At 44.4% G+C, this 22,896-nt stretch overlaps 1 protein-coding gene across 4 annotated transcripts in view; it reads right to left on the reverse strand.

Moving 5' to 3' along the window:
• Positions 1 to 22,896, reverse strand: part of bmpr2b (bone morphogenetic protein receptor, type II b (serine/threonine kinase)) — a 362,014-nt gene that overhangs the window by 181,057 nt on the left and 158,061 nt on the right. The gene's annotated exons all lie outside the window — the stretch shown is intronic.

Here is a 22,896-nt window from a genome sequence, read left to right on the forward strand (position 1 = left end):
AAATAAAGTGTAAAGTTTGAGGCAATATCTGAAGAGTTTTTGTTACAGTTCTTCGAGCTCACTGTAGAGTCCTTGATTGTAGGTAGATCTTGCTTTTCATTGAGGCCCAGTATTCTTCTTAAACCTTGTTCGCTGTAGGAGACTTTTCTCTCTTGGGTTCGTGTGTCTTCAGTGGATTCAGAGGCTTGTGAGAAAGAGATGGGAGCAGACAGGAAAGACCTTCTCAGTCCAGGAGCAAACAGACACTCTCAGTTCAAGCTGTTTGTATAATTCAGAAAAACCCAGGTTGCCAAGCAGGTTGGTCATGTGACTAACTGGTCTGACCATGTCTTGGATCGTATCACTGGAGTAGTCTCTGGAATGCTCCTCTTACGCACAATACCTGGTGATCAAGGTCCACTGTGGGTTGAATGTGTCAGGGAATGGTCCTTTGTCCTTCCAATCACCATCTGTCAATATGCAAATGTCTTCCAGCCACGGCTGATCTGTTTAACAAGTCCTTTCTTCATTCCAGTAACAGTTTAAAATCAATGTTCATGACAAAATTAATGTGCCTCATTCTTGGCAGACGGGGGCCTAGCATGACAGAGAAAAAAAGAGGAAGAGAGGTGGAGAGGTTTAGGGATGGAACTCCAGAGCTTAATGCCTGGGCAACGCAATGCACAGCCACCAATAGTGAGTGATTAAAATCAGGAATACTCAAGAGACCAGAATTGGAGCAGCACAGTTATCTCGAGGGTTATAGGGCTACAGATAATGGAGGGAAATGGAGGTATTTGAAAACAGGATGAGAATTTTTAAATCGAAAGGTTGCTTAACCAGGAGCCAGTGTACGTCAGTGAGCACAGGGGTGATGGGTGAACGGAACCTGGTGCAAGTAAGGACACGGGCAGCAGTGCTTTGGATGGCCTCAAGTTTACAGAGAGTAGAATGTGGGAGGCCAGCTGGAAGTGTGTTGGAATAGTCTAGTCTAGCAGTAACAAAGGCATGGATGAAGGTTTCAGCAGCGGAGATTGGAGAGATTAGGCCTCAGCAAGTACACTGGACAGGAAGGTCAGTGTTAGAGTAGAATGGGGCAGTTGAGGTTGCTGCTTGTAAGGAAGGAGTGGCGAGTGCCTCAATGGGCTCTTCAGAGGACATAATAATGTCTTAAGGTGCTGCACTGACGCGTAATCAGACAGAATTACATGTCGAGCCAAAGGAGGAGATATTAGAAGGAGCGACCAAAAGCTTGGACAAGGAAATGCTTTTACGGAAGATCTTAGAGGAAGAGATGGGGACAGAAAGATGTCTGGAAGAAATTTCACAGCCTAGGACCTATACTGCTGATGTCACTGCTGTCAATTGTGGGCTGAAGGAGACAGACTATACAAAAGCCCAGAGTATGAGGAATGCAACGTTCCCCATTTGAAGTGGTGGGGTGGGGCATGAGGGAGTGGTGTTAGGGTCGAGGCATTTGTAGAGATAGGGGGCGATATGCAAGTGGTTATTGTTGCAGGATAGGGTACAGACAGCAGAGTTTTAGATGATGTGAAGTTTATGGAGCGGGGAGGATGGGAAGCCACCGCTGGAGATGCTCCAAGATAAGATTGGCAAGGGTGGAATCAAGCTGTAAGAGTCCTATTAAGTTGCACACTGAGGGGAATGGTGTGGTCAACCACGTCAAACAATGAATGGAAGAGATGCTGAGAAGAGGAGGGATAGTGCACCACGATTTCCAAATGAAAAAGGAGAGTGCACCACGATTTCAGTCACAAACAATGACATTTGTGGCTTTTTCAGAGCTGTGGCAGGGACAGAAACCGGAATTGGAGATATTCAAACATAGAGTCCTGAGAAAGATGGACAAGGAATTGTGAGTCAAAAAACATGTTCAAGGACTTTGGAGAGGAAGGAGAGGAAAGAGAGGTTGGAAATGGGGTAGTAGTTTGCAAGGAATAGGGTGATGATGGCAGTTTTGAAAGGAAGGGGGCAATAACTGAGGAGAAGGACATAAAAACAGAAAATGTTGGAAATACTCATCAGGTCTGGAGGCATCTGTGGTCAGAGAAACAGAGTTAATGTTTCAGGTCAATGACCTTTCATCAGAACTGCCAAAGGTTTCAAGCGTAATAGGTTTTGAACAAGTGAGAGGTGGCGGGGAAGAAAAACAAAAGGGCTCGTTTGTGATAGGGCAGAGGGTAGCAGAGATTAAATGACAAAGATGTCATGCAATAAAAGGCAAAGGGAATTCTCATAGTTGTAGTAAAAGTCAAAGCATGTGTCGAGAGACAGTGTTAATGGCAGAATAATGAACAGCTCTGTCCAAAAGCAAAACATGAAAAACAAGTTTAAGAACAGCACATGGTTTAAAAAAAACAATCAAAATTTATGATCTGAAATTGTTGAACTCAATGTTGATTCCAGAAAGCTGTAAAGTGCGTAATCGGAAGATGAGGTGCATTTCTTCGAGCTTGCATTAAGCTTCACTGGAACACTGCAGCAGGCCGAGGTCAGAAATGTGGGTGTGAGAGCAAGGTGGTGAATTAAAATGGCAAGCAACTAGAAGCTTGCGGAATGAGTGGAGGTGTTCTGCGAAGCGGTCACCCAATCTGTGTTTGGTCTCCCCAATGTACAGGAGACCGCATTGTGAGCCGTGAACACAGTATACTAAATTGAAAGTACAAGTAAATCACTACTTCACCTGGAAGGAATGTTTGGGGCCTTGCATGGTGAGGAGAGAGGAGGTAAAAGGACAAGTGTTAGACCTCCTGCGATTGTATGGGAAGGTGCTGTGGTAAAGGTACGAGGTGGCAGGGGTGATGGAGGAATGGACCAGAGCGTCGCAGAAGGAACAATCCCTTCGGAATGCTGACAGGGGAGGGGAGGGGAGGGGAAGATGTGTTTGGGGGTAGCATCATGCTGGAGGTGGCAGAAGTGATGATCCTTTCGATGTGGAGGCTGGTAGGGTGGAAAGTGAGGACACTATCATGGTACTGGGTGGGAGGAGAAGGGGTGAGAGCAAAAGTACGGGAAATGGATCGGACACAGTTGAGGGCCCTGTCAATCACAGTTGGGGAGAATCCTCTGTTGAGGAAAAAGGAAGACATATCAGAAGCACTGCTGTGGAACGCTGCATGATCAGAACAGATGTGATGATGATGGAGAAACAGGGAGAATGGAATGGAGTCCTTACAGGAGGCAGATGTGAAGAAGTGTAGTCGAGGTAGCTGTGGGAGTTGCTGGGCTTACAATGAATATTAGTAGACAACCTATGGAGACACAGGAGTCGAGGAAGGGAAGGAAGGTGTTGGAGATGGACCATGTGAAGGTAAGAGAAGGGTGGAAATTGGAAGCAAAGTTGATGAATTTTCCCAGTCCGGGTGAGAGCAGGAAAAGGCACTGATACAGTCATCAATGTACCGGAAAAAGAGTTGGGGGAGAGGGCCTGAATAGGACTGGAACAAGGAATGTTTGGCATACCCCACAAAAAGACAGGCATAACGAGGACTCATGTGGATACCCATCGCAACAACTTTAATTTGGAGGAAGTGAGTGGAGTTGAAGGAGAAGTTGTTCAAAGTGAGAACAAGTTCAGCCAAGCAGAGGAGTGTGGTGATGCATGGGGACTGGTCGGGCCTCTGTTCAAGGAAGAAGCAGAGAGCTCTCAGACCATACTGGTGGGGGATGGAGGTGTAGAGAGATTGGATGTTTATACTGAAGAGGCGGCGGCTAGGGCCAAGAAACTGGAAATTGTTGAAATGACGGGTGTCAGAAGAGTCATGGATGTAGGTGGGAAGAGTAACAGAGTCAAGATAGGAAGAAGTTAGTTCAGTTAGTATACTGTATTCGCTGCTCATGATGTGGTCTCACAGAATCACAGAATTGTTACCAACGCAGAAGGAGGCCATTCAGCCCATTGTGTCTACACTGTCTCTCCGAATGAGCAATTTGTCTAATGCCATTCCCCCGCCTTCACAATGTAACCCTGCACATCCTTCCTCTTCAGCTAACAGTCCAACTCCCTTTTGAAGGCCTCGATTGAATCTGCCTCCACCACACTCTCAGGCAGTGCATTCCAGACCTCAAACACTCGCTGCTATAAAAACTTGTTCCTCTTGTTGCTTTTGCTTCTTTTGCCAATTACTTTAAATCTCTGCCCTCTCATTCTCGATCCTTTCACTAGTGGGAACAGTTTCTTCCTATCTACTCTGTCCAGACCCCTCATGATTTTGAATACTTCCATCAAATCTCCTCTCAGCCTTCTCTTCTCCAAGGAAAACAGCCCCAACTTCTCCAATCTATCTTCATAGCTGAAGTTCCTCATCACCCGATCCAGCAATGCCTCCTTTCTAGTTGGGCCGAGAACAGACAGATCAAGTAAGTGAACAGATATTCTGGAGGGAGATGTGTACAGGAATGATGAGAACTGATCTGCTGGCAGGGTCCACTGGGTCAGCAGTGGGTGGGTCAAGTTGGACAGGAAGATTGACAAAAGTAGCCCCCAGTGGGCACACTGGACAGGAAAGTCAAAGAGAGGCAGCTGGGGCTTGCTGCTCATAATGAGTCAGCACCAAGTGCCTCAATGTGCCTATCCGATGACACCAAGGGAGGCACAGGCAGAAGCTGTAGCCTTGTCAAACAGGGAGTTAAGTCTGGGACGGTGGCAAGAGAGAAGGAAGGCCAAGGAGTACTGAAGGGTTAGGGAAGGGAATTGGGAGGGCAGAGTACCTTAGACTGCAGAAGTGAAAGGAGGCATGGCGATAGAAGACAGGGGCCAAGAAGTGTACAGAGAAAAGTTAAAAAGAGCTAAGTGGAAATAAGTGCTGGGGTTGGGTCCAAAGTGGCAGCAATATTAATGATGGTATTAGTGCAATGGAGAGGGATGACCTAAGTTCAGAAAACCAGGATATAGAAGCCATTTGGGTAGAGATGAGAAATCATAAAGGCAAGAAGTCACTTGTGAGAGTGGAGTACAGGTACCTAACAGTAACCACACTGTAGGACGGGGTATAAAGGAAGAAATAATGGAAGCTTGTCAGAAAGGTACGGCGATAATAATGGGGGATTTTAACCTACACATAGACTGGAAAAATCAGATGGGCAGAGATAGCCTAAATGAGGAGTACATAGAATGTTTTCGGGATAATTTCTTGGAACAGTACGTTCTGGAGCCAACCAGAGAGCAGGCTATACTAGACCTGGTATTGTGCAACAAGATAGGATTAATTAATGACCTCATAGTTAAGGCGCCCCTAGGTAGCAGCGATCATAATATGACTGAATTTTACATTCAGTTTGAGGGAGAGAAGAGTGGATCCAAGATTAGTATTTTAAACTTAAATAAGGGCAATTTGATTGAACTTTTCGAGTCTAACAAATTTGATTGAATTTTTTGAGGAGGTGACTAGGTGTGTAGATGAGGGTAAAGCAATTGATGTAGTATACATGGACTTCAATAAAGCTTTTGATAAGGTGCCACATGGGAGATTGGTCAAGAAGATAAGAGCCTATGGGATCCAGGGCAATTTGGCAAATTGGATCCAAAATTGGCTTCGTGGCAGGAGGCAGAGGGTGATGGTCAAGGGTTGTTTTTGCGATTGAAAGCCTGTGACCAGTGGTGTGCTGGGGCCCTTGCTGTTTGTAGTGTACATTAATGATTTAGATGTGAATATAGGATGTATGATCAGTAAGTTTGCAGATGACATGAAAATTGGTGGTGTCATAAATAGTGAGGAGGAAAGCCTTAGATTACAGGACGATATAGATGGGCTGGTAAGATGGGCGGAGCAGTGGCAAATGGAATTTAATCCTGAGAAGTGTGAGGTGATGCATCTTGGGAGGACTAACAAGGCAAGGGAATATACAATGGATGGTAGGACCCTAGGAAGTAGAGGGTCAGAGGGACCTTGATGTACTTGTCCATAGGTCACTGAAGGCAGCAGCACAGGTAGATAAGGTGGTTAGGAAGGCAGATGGGATACTTGCCTTTATTAGCCGAGGCATCGAATATAAGAGCAGGGAGGTTATGATGGAGCTGTATAAAACGCTAGTTAGGCCACAGCTGGAGTACTGTGTACAGTTCTGGTCGCCACACTATAGGAAGGATGTGACTGCACTGGAGAGGGTGCAGAGGAGATTCACCAGGATGTTGCCTGGGCTGCAACATTTCAGCTATGAAGAGAGACTGGATAGGCTAGGGTTGTTTTCCATAGAGCAGAGAAGGCTGAGGGGGGACCTGATTGAGGTATACAAAATTATGAGGGGCGTAGATAGGAAGAAACTTCTTCCCTTAGCGGAGGTGTCAATAACCTGGGGGCATAGATTTAAGGTAAGGGGCAGGAGGTTTAGAGGGGATTTGAGGAAAACGTTTTTCACTCAGAGGGTGGTTGGAATCTGGAACACACTGCCTGAAGGAGTGGTAGAGGCAGGAACCCTCACAACATTGCAGAAGTATTTAGATGAGTAGCTGAAATGGCATAGCATACAAGGCTACAGGCCAAGTGATGGAAAATGAGATTAGGTGCTTGATGGCTGGCACGCACACGATTGGCCGAAGGGCCTGTTTCTGTGCTGGAAAACTCTATGACTAAGTATGAGGGCATGAAAACAGAGCTAGCTGAAGTGAACTGGCAAATTAGGTTTAGAGATAGGTCAATAGAAATACAGTGGCAGACATTTAACGGGATATTTCAGAATACACATTTCAGCAAAAAAAATTCCAAGAGTGGGACCCGCCATCCGTGGTTAACTAAAACAGTTAAAGATAATAATCAAACTTAAAGAAAAAGCATATAATTGCACAAATATGGGTGGCAAGTCAGAAGATTGGATGGAATATTAAAAAACAGCAAAGAATGACTAAAAGATTGATAAGGAAGGCAAAATTAGAGTATGAGAGAAAGCCAGCTAGAAATATAAAGACAGATAGCAAGAGTTTTTATAGATATTTTAAAAATAGAAGAGTTAACAAAGTGAGCATTGGTCCTATTGAACGTGAGTCTGGGGAATTACTAATGAATAATAAGGAGATGGCAGATGAATTGAGCAGGTATTTTGCCTTGGTCTTCACTATAGGAATTACAAGTAATGCCCCAGTATTAGCTGTAAGTCAGGAAATGGAAGAGAAGAAGGAACTCAAGAAAATTACAATCACCAGGGAAGTGGTACTGAACAAATTGTTGGAGCTGTGGGCTGACAAGCCCCAGGATCCTGATGGACTTCATCCTAGGGTCTTAAAAGAAGTGGCGAGTGAGATAGTTGATGCATTAGTTTTAATTTTTTAAAATTCGGGGGAGGTTCCGTTAGATTGGAAAACAGCGAATATAACTCCTTTATTCAAAAAGGGAGAGAGACAGAAAGCAGGAAACCACAGGCCAGTTAGCTTAACATCTGTCTTAGGGAAAATGTTAGAAGCTATTATTAAAGACGTTATAGCAGGGCCCTTAGAAAAATTCAAGGTAATCAGGCAGAGACAACATGGTTTTGTGAAAGGGAAATCATGTTTCACCAATTTACTGGAGTTCTTTGAGAGAGTTACATGTGCTGTGGATGAAGGGGAACTGGTGGATGTATTGTGCTTAGATTTCCAGAAAGCATTTGATAAGGTGCCACATCAAAGGTTATTGCAGAAAATAAAAAGCCATGGTGTAGGGGGTAACATATTGGCATGGATAGAAGATTGGCTCGCTAACAGGAAACAGAGAGTAGGCATAAATGGATCATTTTCTGGTTGGCAAGTGGTGTGCCACAGGGATCTGTGCTGGGGCCTCAACTTTTTACAATTTAGATAAATGACTTAGATGAAGGGACCAAAGATATAGTTGCTAAATTTGCTGATGACACAAAGATAGATAAGAAAGTAACTTGTGAAGAGGACATAAGGAGGCTACAAAGGGATATAGTAAGGTTAAGTGAGTGGGCAAAGACCTGGCAAATGGAATATAATGTGGGAAAATGTGAAATTGTCCACTTTAGCAGGAAGAATAAAAAAGCATCATTTATCTAAATGGTGAGAGATTGCAGAGCTCTGAAATGCAGAGGGATATGGGTGTCCTAGTGCCTAAATTGCAAAAGGTTAGTATGTAGGTACAGCAAGTAATTAGGAAAGCGAATAGAATGTTATTGTTTATTGCGAGGGAAATTGAATACAAAAGTAGGGAGGTCATGCTTCAGCTATACAGGGCATTGGTGAGACCACATCTGGAGTACTGTGTACAGTATCGGTCTAATTATTTAAGAAAGAATGTAAATGCGTTGGAGGCAGTTCAAAGAAGGTTTACTAGACTAATACCTGGAATGGGCGGGCTGTCTTACAAGGAAAGACTGAACAGTCCGGGCTTGTATCCGCTGGAATTTAGAAGAGTAAGAGGCGACCTGATTGAAACATATAAGATCCTGAGGGGTCTTGACAGGGTGGATGTGGAAAGGATGTTTCCCCTTGTGGGAGAATCTAGAACTAAGGGTTACTGTTTAAAAATAAGGGTCGCCCATTTAAGACAGAGATGAGGAGAAATTATTTCTCTCTGAGGGTCATGAGTCTTTGGAATTCCCTTCCTCAAAAGGTGGTGGAAGAAAAGTCTTTGAATATTTTTAAGGCAGAGGTAGACAGATTCTTGATAAGCAAGGGGGTGGAAGGTTATCGGGGGTAGGCGGAAATGTGGAGAAATCAGTTCAGCCATGAACCTATTGAATGGCGCAACAGGCTCGAGGGGCCGTGTGGCCTACTCCTGCTCCTAATTTGTATGCTCGTATGTAAAAATGTACACCTAAATACACTACGTAGATCTGGTTACATAAAGACCCGATAGTAAACAGGAAATTGAAAATAAGACAGGAGATAATAGAAAGGAGTGCAGAGTTAAGTCGGAGGTCATGTGGTAGAATAATAATGATGTAAGTAGGGTGAAGTCCTCTACATCTGGGAGCCCAAATGCAGATTGGGTGACCAGTTTGCACAACACTTCCACTCAGTCCAGAAGCATGACCCTGAGTTTCTGGTTGCTTGCCATTTTAATTCACCACCTTGCTCTCACGCCCACATTTCGGACCGCGACCTGTTGCAGTGTTCCAGCGAAGCTTAACGCAAGCTTGAGGAACAGCACCTCATCTTCCAATTAGGCACTTTACTGCCTTCTGGACTCAACACTGAGTTCAACAATTTCCAACCATGAACACCATTTTGATTTCTTTTTTAAACCATGTGCCAGTCTTAAACTTGTTTTTCATGTTTTTGGACAATGTTGTTCATTATTCTGCCATTAACGCTCTCTCTGGACAAATGCTTTGTCTTTTACTACAACAATGAGAACTCCCTTTGCATTTTGTTCCATGACATCTTTGTCATTTTACCTCTTTCATCCTCTGCCTCATCATAGACCTGCCCTTTTGTTCTTCTTCCCCCCCCCCCCCCCACCCCTTTCACTTGCTCAAAATCTATTACATTTCTAACCTTCGGCAGTTCTGATGAAAGGTCATCAACCTGAAATGTAACTCTGTTTCTCTCTCCACAGATGCTGTCAGACCTGAGTACTTCCAGCACTTTGTTTTTTTATTTCAGATTTCCAGCATCCACAGTTTTTACTTTTATTACCTGAGGAGAAAGAACCATTTACAATGTCAGCTAGCATGGGAGCAGGAAGGAAAGTTGAATGGTTAAGTTTAGTGTCAAGGAAGCATGAGGTGGGACACATGGGTGTGACAAGCATGGAGAGTGCATGACAGGAGATGGGAGAGGGTTCAGGAAGGATCAAGCCTTGAGGGGTTTTGGTTTGGTGGGCAAGAAGAATCAGCAGGGGCAACTGAGTGGATGGTCTCAATCTAAGTGACAAAGCAGTCTATGAGTTCCTCGTACATTGTTGGAGGTGAGGGTAGAGGGACATGGGCCAAGGAGTTCAAGGAGGTGATTGGTAGTGAACATAAGAAATAGGACAAGTAGGTTGTATGACCACCTCCCCACCCCCAAGCTGCTCCTCCATTCAATAAGATCCTGGCTGATCTTTGACCTCAACTCAACTTGACCGCTTGATTCCCTTAGAGTCCAAAAATTGATCACAGAATTACGAAATGACTACAGCACTGGAGGCTGCCATTCAGTCCAGCATGCCCATACCAGCACTCTGCAAGAGAAATTTAGTTAGTCCCAGTCCCCTGCCCTTTCCCCACAGCTCTGCAATTTTCTTCCCTTCAGTTGCTTATCCAATTCCCTTTTGAAGACCACAATTGAATCTGCCTCCACTACCCTTTCAGGCAGTGCATTCCAGATCCTAACTATTCACTGCATTAAAAAGCTTTTCCTCATGTTGCTTTTACTTTCTTTTGCCAATCACTTTAAATCTATGTCTTCTGTTTCTCGACCCTTCTGCCAAAGGGAACAGTTTCTCCCTATCTACTCTTCCCAAACCCCTCATGATTCTGAACACCTCTATCAAATCTCCTCTCAACCTTTTCTTCTCCAAGAAGAACAACCCCAGCTTCTTTATCCATGTAACTGCAGTCTCTCATCCCTAGAATCATTCTCATAAATCTTTTCTACACCTTCTCTAAAGCCTTAACCTCCTTTCTAAAGTGTGGTGCCCGGACGGAATTGGATACAATAATCCAGTTGTGGCCAAACCTGTGTTTTATAAAAGTTCATCATAACTTCCTTGACTTTGTACTCTATGCCTCTATTTATAAAGCCCTGGATCCCGTGTACCCTTTGAACCACTTTCTCAAACTTCCGTGCCATGATTTGTACCCCCAGGTCTCTGCGTTCCTGTACCTCCTTTAAAATTGTACCCTTTAATTTATATTGTCTCTCTTTGTTCTTCCTATCAAAATGTATCACTTTGCACTTCTCTGCATTAAATTTCATCTGCCACCTGTCTGCCCATTTCACCAGCCTATGTGCTCAAAGTCCAGTACTATCCTCCTTACAGTTCACTAGTTTTGCGTCATCTGCAAAATTTGGAATTGTGCCCTGTACACCCAAGTCTAAGTCATTAACATATATTAAGAAAAGCAGTGACCCTATTACCAACTGCTGGGGAACACCACTGTATACCTTCCTCCAGTCCAAAAAAACACTACTCTGTTCCCTATCCTTTAGCCAATTTCATATCCATGCTGCCACTGTCCCTTTTATCCGATGGGCTTCAAATTTGTTGGCAAGCCTATTAGGCGGCACTTTATCAAACGCTTTTTGGAAGTCCACAAAGACCACATCAACCATATTAACCTCATCAAAAAACTCAATCACGTTATTTAAGCACAATTTGCCTTTAACAAATCCATGCTGGCTTTCCTTAATTATTTCACCCTTGTCCAAGTGACTTAATTTTGCCCCAGATTATTATTTCTAAAAGCTTTCCCACCATTCAGGTTAAACTGACTAGCCTGCAGTTGTTGGGTTTATCCTTGCAGCCTTTTTTGAACAAGGGTATAACATTTGCAATTCTCCAGTCCTCTGACAGCACCCCACATCTAAGAAGGATTGGAAGATCCTTCCAGTACCTCCGCTATTTCCACCCTTCCTTCCCTCAGATGTATTCCATCCAATCCTGGTAACTTATCAACCATTAAGTACAGCAAGCCTTTCTAATACGCCCGCTTTATCAATGTTTACCCTATCCAGTATCTCAGTTACCTCCTCTTTCATCTACTGAAATATACTGAATGACTGATCATCCACAGCCCTCTGGGGTACAGAATTCCAAAGATTCACAACTTTCCAAGTGAAGAAATTTCGCCTCATCTCAGTCCTAAAAGGCCAACACCTTATCCTGAGACTATGCCGCCCCGCCCTAGTTCTAGACTCTCCAGTCAGGGGAAACAACCTCTCAGCATCTACTCTTTCAAGCCCTCTCAGAATCTTGTGTGTCTCAACAAGATCACCTCTCATTCTTATAAATTCCTGAGAATTTGGGCTCATTCTACTCAATCTCTCTTCATAGGACTACCCTCTCAACCCAGGAACCAATCTAGTGAACCTTCATTGCACTGCCCCTAAGACAAGTATATAAGTCCTTAGGTACAGAGACCAAAACGGCACACAGTACTCCAAGTGTGATCTCACTAAAGACCTGTACAAATGCAGCAAGACTCCTTACTCCTATTCTCCAACCAACGTGCAATAAAGGCCAACATATCATTTGCCTTCCTAATTGCTTGCTGTACCTGTGTGTTAACTTTGTGTTTCTTTTTTTTAAGAACATTACAGCGCAGTACAGGCCCTTCGGCCCTCGATGTTGCGCCGACCTGTGAAACCATCTGACCTACACTATTCCATTTTCATCCATATGTCTGTCCAATGACCACTTAAATGCCCTTAAAGTTGGCGAGTCTACTACTGCTGCAGGCAGGGCGTTCCACGCCCCTACTACTCTCTGAGTAAAGAAACTACCTCTAACATCTGTCCTATATCTATCACCCCTCAATTTAAAGCTATGTCCCCTCGTGTTTGCCATCACCATCCGAGGAAAAAGACTCTCACTATCCATCCTATCTAACCCTCTGATTATCTTATATGTCTCTATTAAGTCACCTCTCCTCCTCCTTCTCTCCAACAAAAACAACCTCAAGTCCCTCAGCCTTTCCTCGTAAGACCTTCCCTCCATACCATACCTCGTATACAAGGACACCCAAATCCCACTGAACGCCAATATTAATAGTTACTCACCATTTAAAAAAATTCTGCTTTCTACTCTTCCTACCAAGTGAATAACCTCACATTTCCCCACATTATACTCCAGCTGCCACCTTCTTGCCCACTCACTTAACCTGCCTATATCCCTCTGCAGACTGTTCGCGTCCTCCTCAATGCTTACTTACCCAATTACTTTTGTATCATCAGCAAACTTCGATATACTGCATCTGGTCCCATCAACTAAATTATTAATATTGATTGTAAATAGTTGATGGCCCAGCACTAATCCTTGCGCCATCCTAATAGGAACAGTCTGCTTGCCTTCTTACTGAGTGGAAAGCAGCAGCTAGGGGTGATTGTTGCTCTATTGGACAATCCTGGAGTACTGACCTTTCTTAGCAGAGGAAAGCAAGGTCCAATTGTGCATGATGTGGTCCAGTCAGATATAGTGTTGAATGGCCAAACATGTCTGTGCTCCTTAGACTTGAGGGAGCAAAGATGGGAGCCATACAGCAGCACATAATCAGGCTGGCAGAAAGTAAGTGTTTTACTAGGAACATAGGCAAAGATGGAGGTGAAGGGGTGGTTGAGCAGTTCAAGTGCTACAGAAGTATTATGGTGAAGGGAGGACCAAAGACTGGACAGTTGAGCGCATGAAGATACAGTGCTAAGTGATTTGAGAGAGAACTTATTCCAGAGGTGGATGCAGAGGAACGTGGGGTTGGAAAAGGGTATGGGGATGTGAGTGGTGAGCGATATATGAAAGTGGTCAAAAATATCTTGTCTGCAATCAGAACCATGAGAGTACAGAGACAGCACAAGATGGCAAGACTGAGGGGGTGGCTGTGAATATTGGTAGGAAAAGTTTATATGAAGGATGAAGCTAAAGGAGGATCAAACGGCAGTGAAATCAGAGGAGGACAAGGTGAGCTGAGATAAACAAGCAAATAATTGAATGATGACATAATAGTGGTTATGTATTTAGAACAGAATGCCTTTAAATCTATGAGTAGACAAAATAAGATCGCAACGCTACGAACTAAATTAAGCTATTGTGGATAACTTTTATATACACATGAATTTCTCTTTTCTTTCAGGAATTAGCAAATTGTGATTCTTATCAAACTGTCTCCTGGCTGCTTTTAGAAGATATTTAAATTGCTTCTCCTCATGATATTCTCAAACTGCTCATTTGAACCAAATATCTCATTTTGTCTTTATAACTCACCAAGTAATTACCAGAACTTTTACCAGAAATCCTGACCTCTGAAATTGAAAAAGGAACTATCAAATAAAACTGAACCAGTCATGGAAAATTTGCAAGGCTATGGGGAAAGAGCAGGGGCGTGGGTCTAATTGGGTAGCTCACTCAATAAACCAGCACAGACACAATGGGCCAAATGGCACCCTCCTGTGCTGTATCATTCTGTGATTCTATGAAGGACATATCTGAAAATTAAGTGTTCCAACTTCTTCTCCAGCTGGTTACTAGGGATATCACCAAAGCAAACTTTACAACATTACATCGGGAGAGACCTGCTGCAAACTCTAGCTCCAACCAGCTATTAAATGCCCCTGCTCAACAACTGAGTTTTAAAAATACAACCACTAAATCAAAAATTTAAGACAAAAACACATAATCTTTTCACTAGTGGATTACTGCATAAAGTAACACAGCTCAAAAGAAAAATCCTGAATGCAAGGAATCTGAAATAAAAGTAGAAAATGCAGAAAATACAGAGCAGGTCTGTTAAGAGAAAACATTTCCAGTTGGGACTTGCCATAAAAACTCAACAAACCTGTGTATTTGCAGCATTTTCCATTTTCAATGTAATGTAATGTTCAGGTGACACCTGCGATAATGGGGTAATTATCAGAATCATCTGGTAACATCACAACGTCAGTGAGAACAGCTTCCTGGCTGCAGGCCTTGGCAAATCCTAGCAACTGTATCTTTGGGATGCTATCAGCTGCAGGAAATACAATGGAAGCTGGAGCTTGTTGTGAGGATGCCATACAATTTATAAAAGTTTCCATGGATTGTATTGTTGGGTTTATTTTTTTTTTACTGTTCCAGTAGAGGCAATATGAACATTTCACAAGCACATCATTATACCACCCTGAAACTCTGGTGACAATACTGCTCCACCCTGACTCTTACTCCCCCTGTGACTTCTCTCACTTCCCTCTATGCTCCTGAAACACTAAGCCAGCTGACTTGTTCATATGCTTTTCAGAAGGTCACTGGATAGAAATCAGAAGCAGGAACCCTGGCCGATATTCCCTTCCCTAACTCTGGCCTTGGAGTCAAATATAGTTTTTCCTCTGTTACCCAGACTTAGGTTAGCTAACTTAGCACTGTCTGGAGATCAAACCTGGGAGCTTCTGGTCCACCTGGCTCGTACACACCAAATGAGCCATAAGACAGTAGCTTTGCATACATTAAGTACATAATTAGAAGTTGTGCATCTGTCACACTGTGGTGGGACACCATGACACACCTGTCATGCCTGCAAGTGTCAAGCATCACACATGTGCCAGAGTGGATCAAATGTATTAAGAAAACAATTATGCTATCAATAAAAAAAAACAACAGTCAGCAAATAGCTACAATTAAGTAGTAAGAAGGGGAACCAATGAAATCACTTGAATTATTTTTTTGAAATTACTTTCACATACCATTAACCCAAGGACATACTAGAAATATATAAATAAATCTAACTGTTAAATTTAATCAACTGATGTGGTCCTCCTACATCTCAGTCAACACATACACAAATAAGTCCTGCTTCTCAATGACGTCTTTCCATTGTATGGGGTTTTCGTTTGATATTTTTCGTGTCATTGCTTTGTTCCTGTGTTGTGGTTCATGCTTGATTTCCTGTGACTTTTTCTGTTTGCTTTCCCTCCACCCTCTTGGGCGCCAGTGTTGATGGGGATGGGGGTGATGACCCACCCCAGGGATGTTCTTTTACTTTGAGCAATACAGGTTTCAGTGATTTAGAATTAATTTTAACTGTTAGTATACTGAGCATTTTCAAGTTACAGTTCGATCTGTATTGCGCACCTGTCATTATAGAATAACATGTCCTCTTACTCACCCAACGCTACAGGAAATTATGGAGCTACAGGTTGAGTGGGATAGAGCATTGGAACACTGCCTTGGTTACTTTGGTGAACCTCCAATACTGGAATGCAACTTGTAGCACCTTTCATAGAATCATCGAAAGTTTACAGCACAGAAAGAGACCACATGGCCCATCGCATCTGTGCCAGCCGAAAAACGATCTACCCAGTCTAATCCCACCTTCCAGCATTTGGTCCGTAGCCCTGCAGATTATGGCACTTGAGGTGCATATCCAGAGCTCTGAAGGCATTTCCCAGAGATCTTAGAGCAGGTGATACGAGGCCTAAGGAAGGTAGGGTGATTCAAAGATATAACTGGACTCCTACTTTGCAGTGGGCATGGATTTCCAGTACAGAATAGGCTCCAATTTTTAACTAATGTGACAGCTGCCACCTGTTGTGCTGCATTATGGCTGCGGGCACCTGAGTCCCACCACAAGCTCCATGTGCTTAGCGAAACCATAATGCAGCTGGAGTTACATCTGCAATGTGTCAGATGTGACAGCCTTGGTTCATTTCAACACTTTGCCTTTCAGTCAGAAGGTTTTGTGTTCAGGTCCCACTCCAGAGACTTGAGCACATAATAAAAGCTGACTAATAACATAGATGTGTTGTCATCAAAACAGTTTTTTGAATGTGGGATTATCATCACATTGAAACTAAGACTAGATCAACTTTCGATCAATTCCACAGTTACTAACTTGTGAGTGTGTTAAGTACTGCTTTACAGCAAAGTCTGGTGTCCTCAATGTTGGGGATGACAAACATGCTTTTGATGGGGAATAAAAACAAAGTGCTGGAAAAACTCAGTAGGTCTGGCAGCATCTGTGGAGAGAGAAACAGTTAACATTTCAGGTCAGTGACCTTTCAACAGGACTGGCAAAGGTTATAAATGTAATAGGTTTTAAACAAGCAAAGTAGGGGTGTGGGGTGCAGGGGAGGAGGGGAAGAGAACAAAAGGGAAGATGTGTGATAGGACAGAATTATTCTGATGAGAATTATTCTGTCATTAACATTCCCTCTGCACTAATGCTTTGTCTTTCATCACACCATTATCACACTCTCTTTACCTTTGTCCCATGACCTTGTCAGTTAATCTTTCCGGCCTTCTGTCCTATCACACATCTTCTCTTTTGTTCTCTCCCCCCACCCCCACTTTGCTTGTTTAAAACCTATCACATTTCTAACCTTTGCCAGTTAGGTCACTGACCTAAAATGTTATCTCTACTTCTCTCTCCGGATGCTGCCAGACTTGCTGAGTTTTTCCAGCACTTTCTGTTTTTATTTCAGATTTCCAGCATCCACAGCATTTTGTTTTTATTATCAAAGTGATTCCTGACAACGCAGCCTGCCACTGACGTCATCAGGCTGCGCCGCGGTGCGCACATGCGCAGACGGTCTCCCGCTCTCTGCGCATGTGCTGCGTTCCGGCTTGCCAGGACTGGTTAGCGCATGCGCCGATGACGTCATCGCGTGATGTGCGCTTCTTCGGGCAACGCGCCTGGTCAGCCTCTGCGCATGCGTTTTATGCAACGCCAATGGGTATTCACGTATCCGTCAACCTTCGGATATTCACGCATGCGTCAAGCTCCAGCGCGAGTTTCTGAAAGTGGAAGGAGGAGAGGTTTTGTCGCGCATTTTCTCGCAATTATTTAGTAATTTTGAAGATTTCCGTCTGCTTCATTTTTATCAGAAAGAGGAGATTACTCCAAGGTAAGTTGCTCTGAAAACATTTCCATTGTCTGGGGCACTGCATGTGCTCCAGTCCCTGTTGTAAGTTGCTCTGAAAACATTTCCATTGTCTGGGGCACTGCATGTGTTCCAGTCTCTGTTGTAAGTTGCTCTGAAAACATTTCCATTGTCTGGGGCATTGCATGTGCTCCAGTCCACTGCACTGCACTAAAATCCTTTCCATTGTCTGGGGCTGTGTGCAGGCAGTACATGTGCTCCAGTCCCTGTTGTAAGTTGCTCTGAAAACATTTCCATTGTCTGGGGCACTGCATGTGCTCCAGTCCCTGTTGTAAGTTGCTCTGAAAACATTTCCATTGTCTGGGGCACTGCATGTGTTCCAGTCTCTGTTGTAAGTTGCTCTGAAAACATTTCCATTGTCTGGGGCACTGCATGTGCTCCAGTCCACTGCACTGCACTAAAATCCTTTCCATTGTCTGGGGCTGTGTGCAGGCAGTACATGTGCTCCAGTCCCTGTTGTAAGTTGCTCTGTTCCTGCACCCATTAGAGCCATGCACATGGACACACAGCCACATGTTTCCCCATCTGCCCTTGAAACAACCATGCAGAGCCTGCTGCTGCCTGTCAAGCAGAGACGGCATCCAAAGCGGTCAAGCACTTGGGGAACATTCAGAAAGAAGAGACTGAGCACTGAAAGAAACAAGCATGCCGTGTCCAGTGGAAGCACAAATGTGAATGCTCTTGCTGAGTACACAACTGGTGAGGTGGGAGTGCAGCCACACCGTTCTCCATCCTCAGTGTTGCTTGAAGGCAAAGGTAGATAAGAGCGAAAGAAATGGAAGATGATGCTGATAGTAGTAGACAGGATTAAATGGGAATGGATGGGAAGGCGCACGAGTAGCATAACCACTAGCAGGGAACAGCTGGGCGAAATGGCCTGCTTTATGTTCATAGTCCAAAAGAAATATGCTTCTTTTTCCAGCACCCTCACATCATTCATGTTTTCCCTGAGAGCAGCATTGAACCATCACGAGATAGGGGCAGTAACATCATCCTGACTCCTACAGCTGAGTTGGGTACTAAGTGATTCATTGGCGGTGTTATCAGTACATGCCTTTACTGCAGAACATAAAGCATGCTCAACAGTAATTTCATTGGAGGAGGGAAGCTCTGACACTGATGTTCTTTCCTTATTTCTTTTCACGTAAAACATGCCCTTGAGAAAACAATCCTTGAGACTTAAGGTCAGCATTCAAGCAACGAAGGCAACTGGATCATGCTGCGGAGCTTGTCACGATACAGAAAGGAACCTTGCATTTATGGATGAAGTGGGAGTGCACATTGGGATGCGTTTGGGCAACATTCACCAAGAATAGACTGAGCTCAGACTCTTGTGACTTTGCCTTCTTCACATGGACAATACAGTAGTGGAATAGAGAGCCAAGCGTTCATTCACCACAAGGCTCTCCAGGAACAATCTCTTTAGTTCTGCATAGCAGAAACTCGGCCTGTCTGTCTCACGGGAATGCTGGCAACACAACACTCATGTATCCATGCACAGCAGTGCCTCGAATGTTTAATGCACTTAATAAAATTTCTCAATAATTAAACCTGGAATTGTTGAGGTTTTTGATGTTATTTTCCCGACCTTGCAACTGCACTTCAGATATTCAACTGTGGTGTGGTCCAGGGGGGCGGGGGGGTTGTGAGGGGGAAGAGGGAGGGGGTTGTGATTGGGTGGGGGGGACAGGGGGGGTTGTGAAGGTGTGAGGGGGAGAGGGGGGGTTGTGAGGGGGAAGAGGGAGGGGGTTGTGAGGGGGGAGGGGGTTATGAGGGGAAAGAGGGAGGTGGTTGTGATTGGGTGGGGGGAAGAGGGGGGGTTGTGAAGGTGTGAGGAGGAAGAGGGAGGGGGTTGTGAGGGGGGAGGGGGCTGTGAGGGGGAAGAGGGAGGGAGGGGGAAGAGGGAGGGGGGTGTGAAGAGGTGGGGGGGAGAGGGTGTGTGAGAGGGAGGTGGGGGAAGAGGGGGGAGGTAGAGAGGGTGTGTGGGGGTTAGTGGGAGGGAGTTAAATTCAGAAGCTCCTGAAGAGAGGGATGCAAAAGGCAAGGGCCAGAGAGCTGCAATGCCTGAAGTACAGTTGAGAAGTAGGGGAGAAAGCGGCTGGATGGGGGATCTGCAGCTGGAGAGGGCCGAAAGCAAGAGGCCGTAAGAGCCGCGGGGAGCGAGCGGCCGAAGACCTTGATGTCACCGGGTGAGGGTAAGTTTTGGTAAGTCTTTTGCCGTTGCAAATTTATGGCGCATGCGTAGAAAAATGCACCCCCCACGCTGCTGTCTCCGGCCGCTCTGCTCCGCTCCCCTCTGTCACTGGGCCGTTCGCTCGCCCACTCGGCGGCCGTTCCGCTCCCCCCACCCTCCCCGGCCCTCTCCCCCCACCCTCCCCGCCCCCCCCCCACCGCCCGTTACCCCCCTCCCCCCCCCTCCCCAGCCTGCTCCCCACCTCCCTACCCGGCCCGCGCCCCGGCCAGCTCGTTCACTCTCTCACTCCGCCATTGTGTGCTGACATGTGTTTGTTAGGTTGCCTCCGTGTGATTATTTGAGCAGCGCCATCTTTAGTCCTGGCAGCTGCCTAAAGTTGCAGTCTGTGACGTTTTAGTGGCACATGCGGCATTTGCGCATGTGCCACAACAGTGCCCCCTAGCGGTAGTGGTGTCAGCAAATGCAGCCTTTTATTATTATGCTTCTGATGGAGAACTACCTACTGAAAATGGCACATTACATTAAGAGTCCTGTTCAAGTGGAATGGCATACCAGCACCCTGTGGCACAGAAAGGTATTCTGGGTTGAGTGCAGTACTGTTACAAGAAATGTTAAACCAAGGTTTTAGGTGGATGTAAAAGATTCTGTGACACTACTATCAGGCGAACCCCCTACCTGCAAGACTGAGGCATACATTATTTCGCCACATGAACATTAAAACTTAAAATTGCCAACCCCTGACTGATAAGACATCTGCATAGTAACAGACAGTGTCAGAACAATGGGGACCCAGTCACTGCTTCTCCAATACACAGAAGAAGTGGTGAGACCAGTTTTGGTCACATGACTGACTGATGGAGGTTTTGAATTTGAACTTCCGACAGAGGATCTGAACTCAGAGAGCTGTGTGTTCCCGGATGGAGCAGATTCTCTCCAGTCCTGCCTGCCTCCATCTCTTTCCTACAGAGCTAAATCTTGTGAAAACACGTGAACCTCAAAGAGCAATAAGTCTCCTACATGAACAAGATTTAAGAAGAACACTGGGCCCTGACGAACAGCAAGACTACCTACAATCAAGTGAGCTCGAAGCACAGTAAACAAGAAACTCTTCTGATATTGCCTCAAACCCCTCGCTACTAAATTTTCCTCTTCTCTTTTCTGTCCTTATCTGCATGTGTATATCCCGTGTGCATGCTAGCGTGGGAGTGTCATATATCCGTGGGCGTGAACCGTATTAGAGATTAAGTTTAAGTTTTAATAAACTTCACTTTTCTTCTTTAAACCTGAGAAAACCTGGTGTGTTGGTTTCTTTGCCTTATAATTGGAAAGCTGTGAACAAGGATTCAGAAAAAGGGGCAGCTCAAAACACAGTGTGTTTAAAAATAAAACCCTGTTACAATAAGACCAGGTAAAGACAGCAAAAGACCCCTCGACACGTTTCTCACCTGGTCGTAACACTACTCAAAAAAGATCAGGAGAATTCTACTGATGTCTTTGGCAACATTTATCCCTCACCAAGATCACAAACAGATTATCTGGTCATTTGTATCACCGCCCTTTGTATGCTAATCGGCTGCCACATTTTCCTACCTCACAAAAGTATCTCTATTTCTAAAAAAAAACTTGTTGGCTATGAAGCACTTTGGGACATCCTGAGGTTGTGAAAGGCACGATTTAAATACAAGTTATTTCTCAATTTTCTTTATAATTTACTTCCTCTGTGAAGGCATTGTCTGGGGGATAGACTGTAAATCATCTTCTCTCCTTTTCTTGTCAGTTCTTACCAAGATGAGAAGGCCAGAGGAAGTAGCACCATGGACCACACCACTTCACAGCAGGTTGCACCAAGCATTCTGGGTGTCCCAAGCACCAGCACAGATACTAGAACCCTGGAGATTGCAGATAGTAAGCTTGAGGTGGTTAACATCTCACAAATCAGGAAGAGCAAGTGGAGGTGGTAGGAGAGGAAGTGGAAAGATGTGACCAGATTGAGAGCCCACATATTATAAACTGCTGCTCTATTGGCCTTCAGATGGGAGTTAACACAGCAGCAGCAGAAGGCATTTTGCATATCCTTTCATTCATATGCAGCCTACAGCATGTATGGCACAACATCAGAGCATATTAAAATAAAAGCAAAATACTGCGGATGCTGGAAATCTGAAACAAAAACAAGAAATGCTGGATTCACTCAGCAGGTCTGGCAGCATCTGTGGAAAGAGAAGCAGAGTTAACGTTTCGGGTCAGTGACCCTTCTTCGGAACTCAGCAGAGTTAACGTTTCGGGTCAGTGACCCGAAACGTTAACTCTGCTTCTCTTTCCACAGATGCTGCCAGACCTGCTGAGTGAATCCAGCATTTCTTGTTTTTGTATCAGAGCATATTAGTTTGAACCTGAATTTTACTATAGCACCTTGGCAGTAGTACATAGTGTTAACCTGACGGCGACTGATAACTGATGAAACACTACAAAGAAAGCATTGCTACCCAACCATTATGTGACACCATTATATAACCCCTAACAGACTCATTATGTGTACATAACAGTAATGACAAATCAAAATCTGACAAAGCTGACATTGCTGTAATCCAGTATGTGGATTCAAAGGATGCATTTTGTCTCGTGTATCTTTTTTGTACATCTAACACATATGTATAAAATGTATCCATCACAATCTCTCTCCACAAACGCTGTCTGACTTGCTGAATGTTTCCAGCATTTTCTGTTTTTATTTCAGATTTCCAGCATCCACAGTATTTTGCTTTTGTTCATCACAGTCTCTCTCATCTCTGTGATCAGTGATCTTCCAAACTTTTCTGTTGTTTCTCTTAACCTTAAACTTGAATACAACATCCGATGGGCTCTTCCTCCTCCCTGCATCCTCAATGTGCCTCATTTTCAAACTCCTTCTTTCCCACAACTTGAAAATCACAGAACTCCTTTCCTCCTTTGGTCTTCTACTCCTCTTGCAATCTACACATTTTTAAAACTCAAGACTAGCATTAACTGACCACTACTCTCTGACTTAGCTGATCTTTGGAATTCTGGTTCTGCATTATGGGCCATTGGATTCTTGATTCATAAGAAAATAATGCCCAAGTGTCTCAAATGTGATGTAAGAATTCTTCTCTCACTCCATATTCTCAGACCCCACAGCCTCCCACCCACGTAAGCCAATAAATAGATCAAGACAAGACCCCCTTTCCCTGCTCTGTGCTTATTT

This window comes from Heterodontus francisci, chromosome 7 (assembly GCF_036365525.1).
Source record: "Heterodontus francisci isolate sHetFra1 chromosome 7, sHetFra1.hap1, whole genome shotgun sequence".
In the NCBI taxonomy this organism is placed as follows: Eukaryota; Metazoa; Chordata; class Chondrichthyes; order Heterodontiformes; family Heterodontidae; genus Heterodontus; species Heterodontus francisci.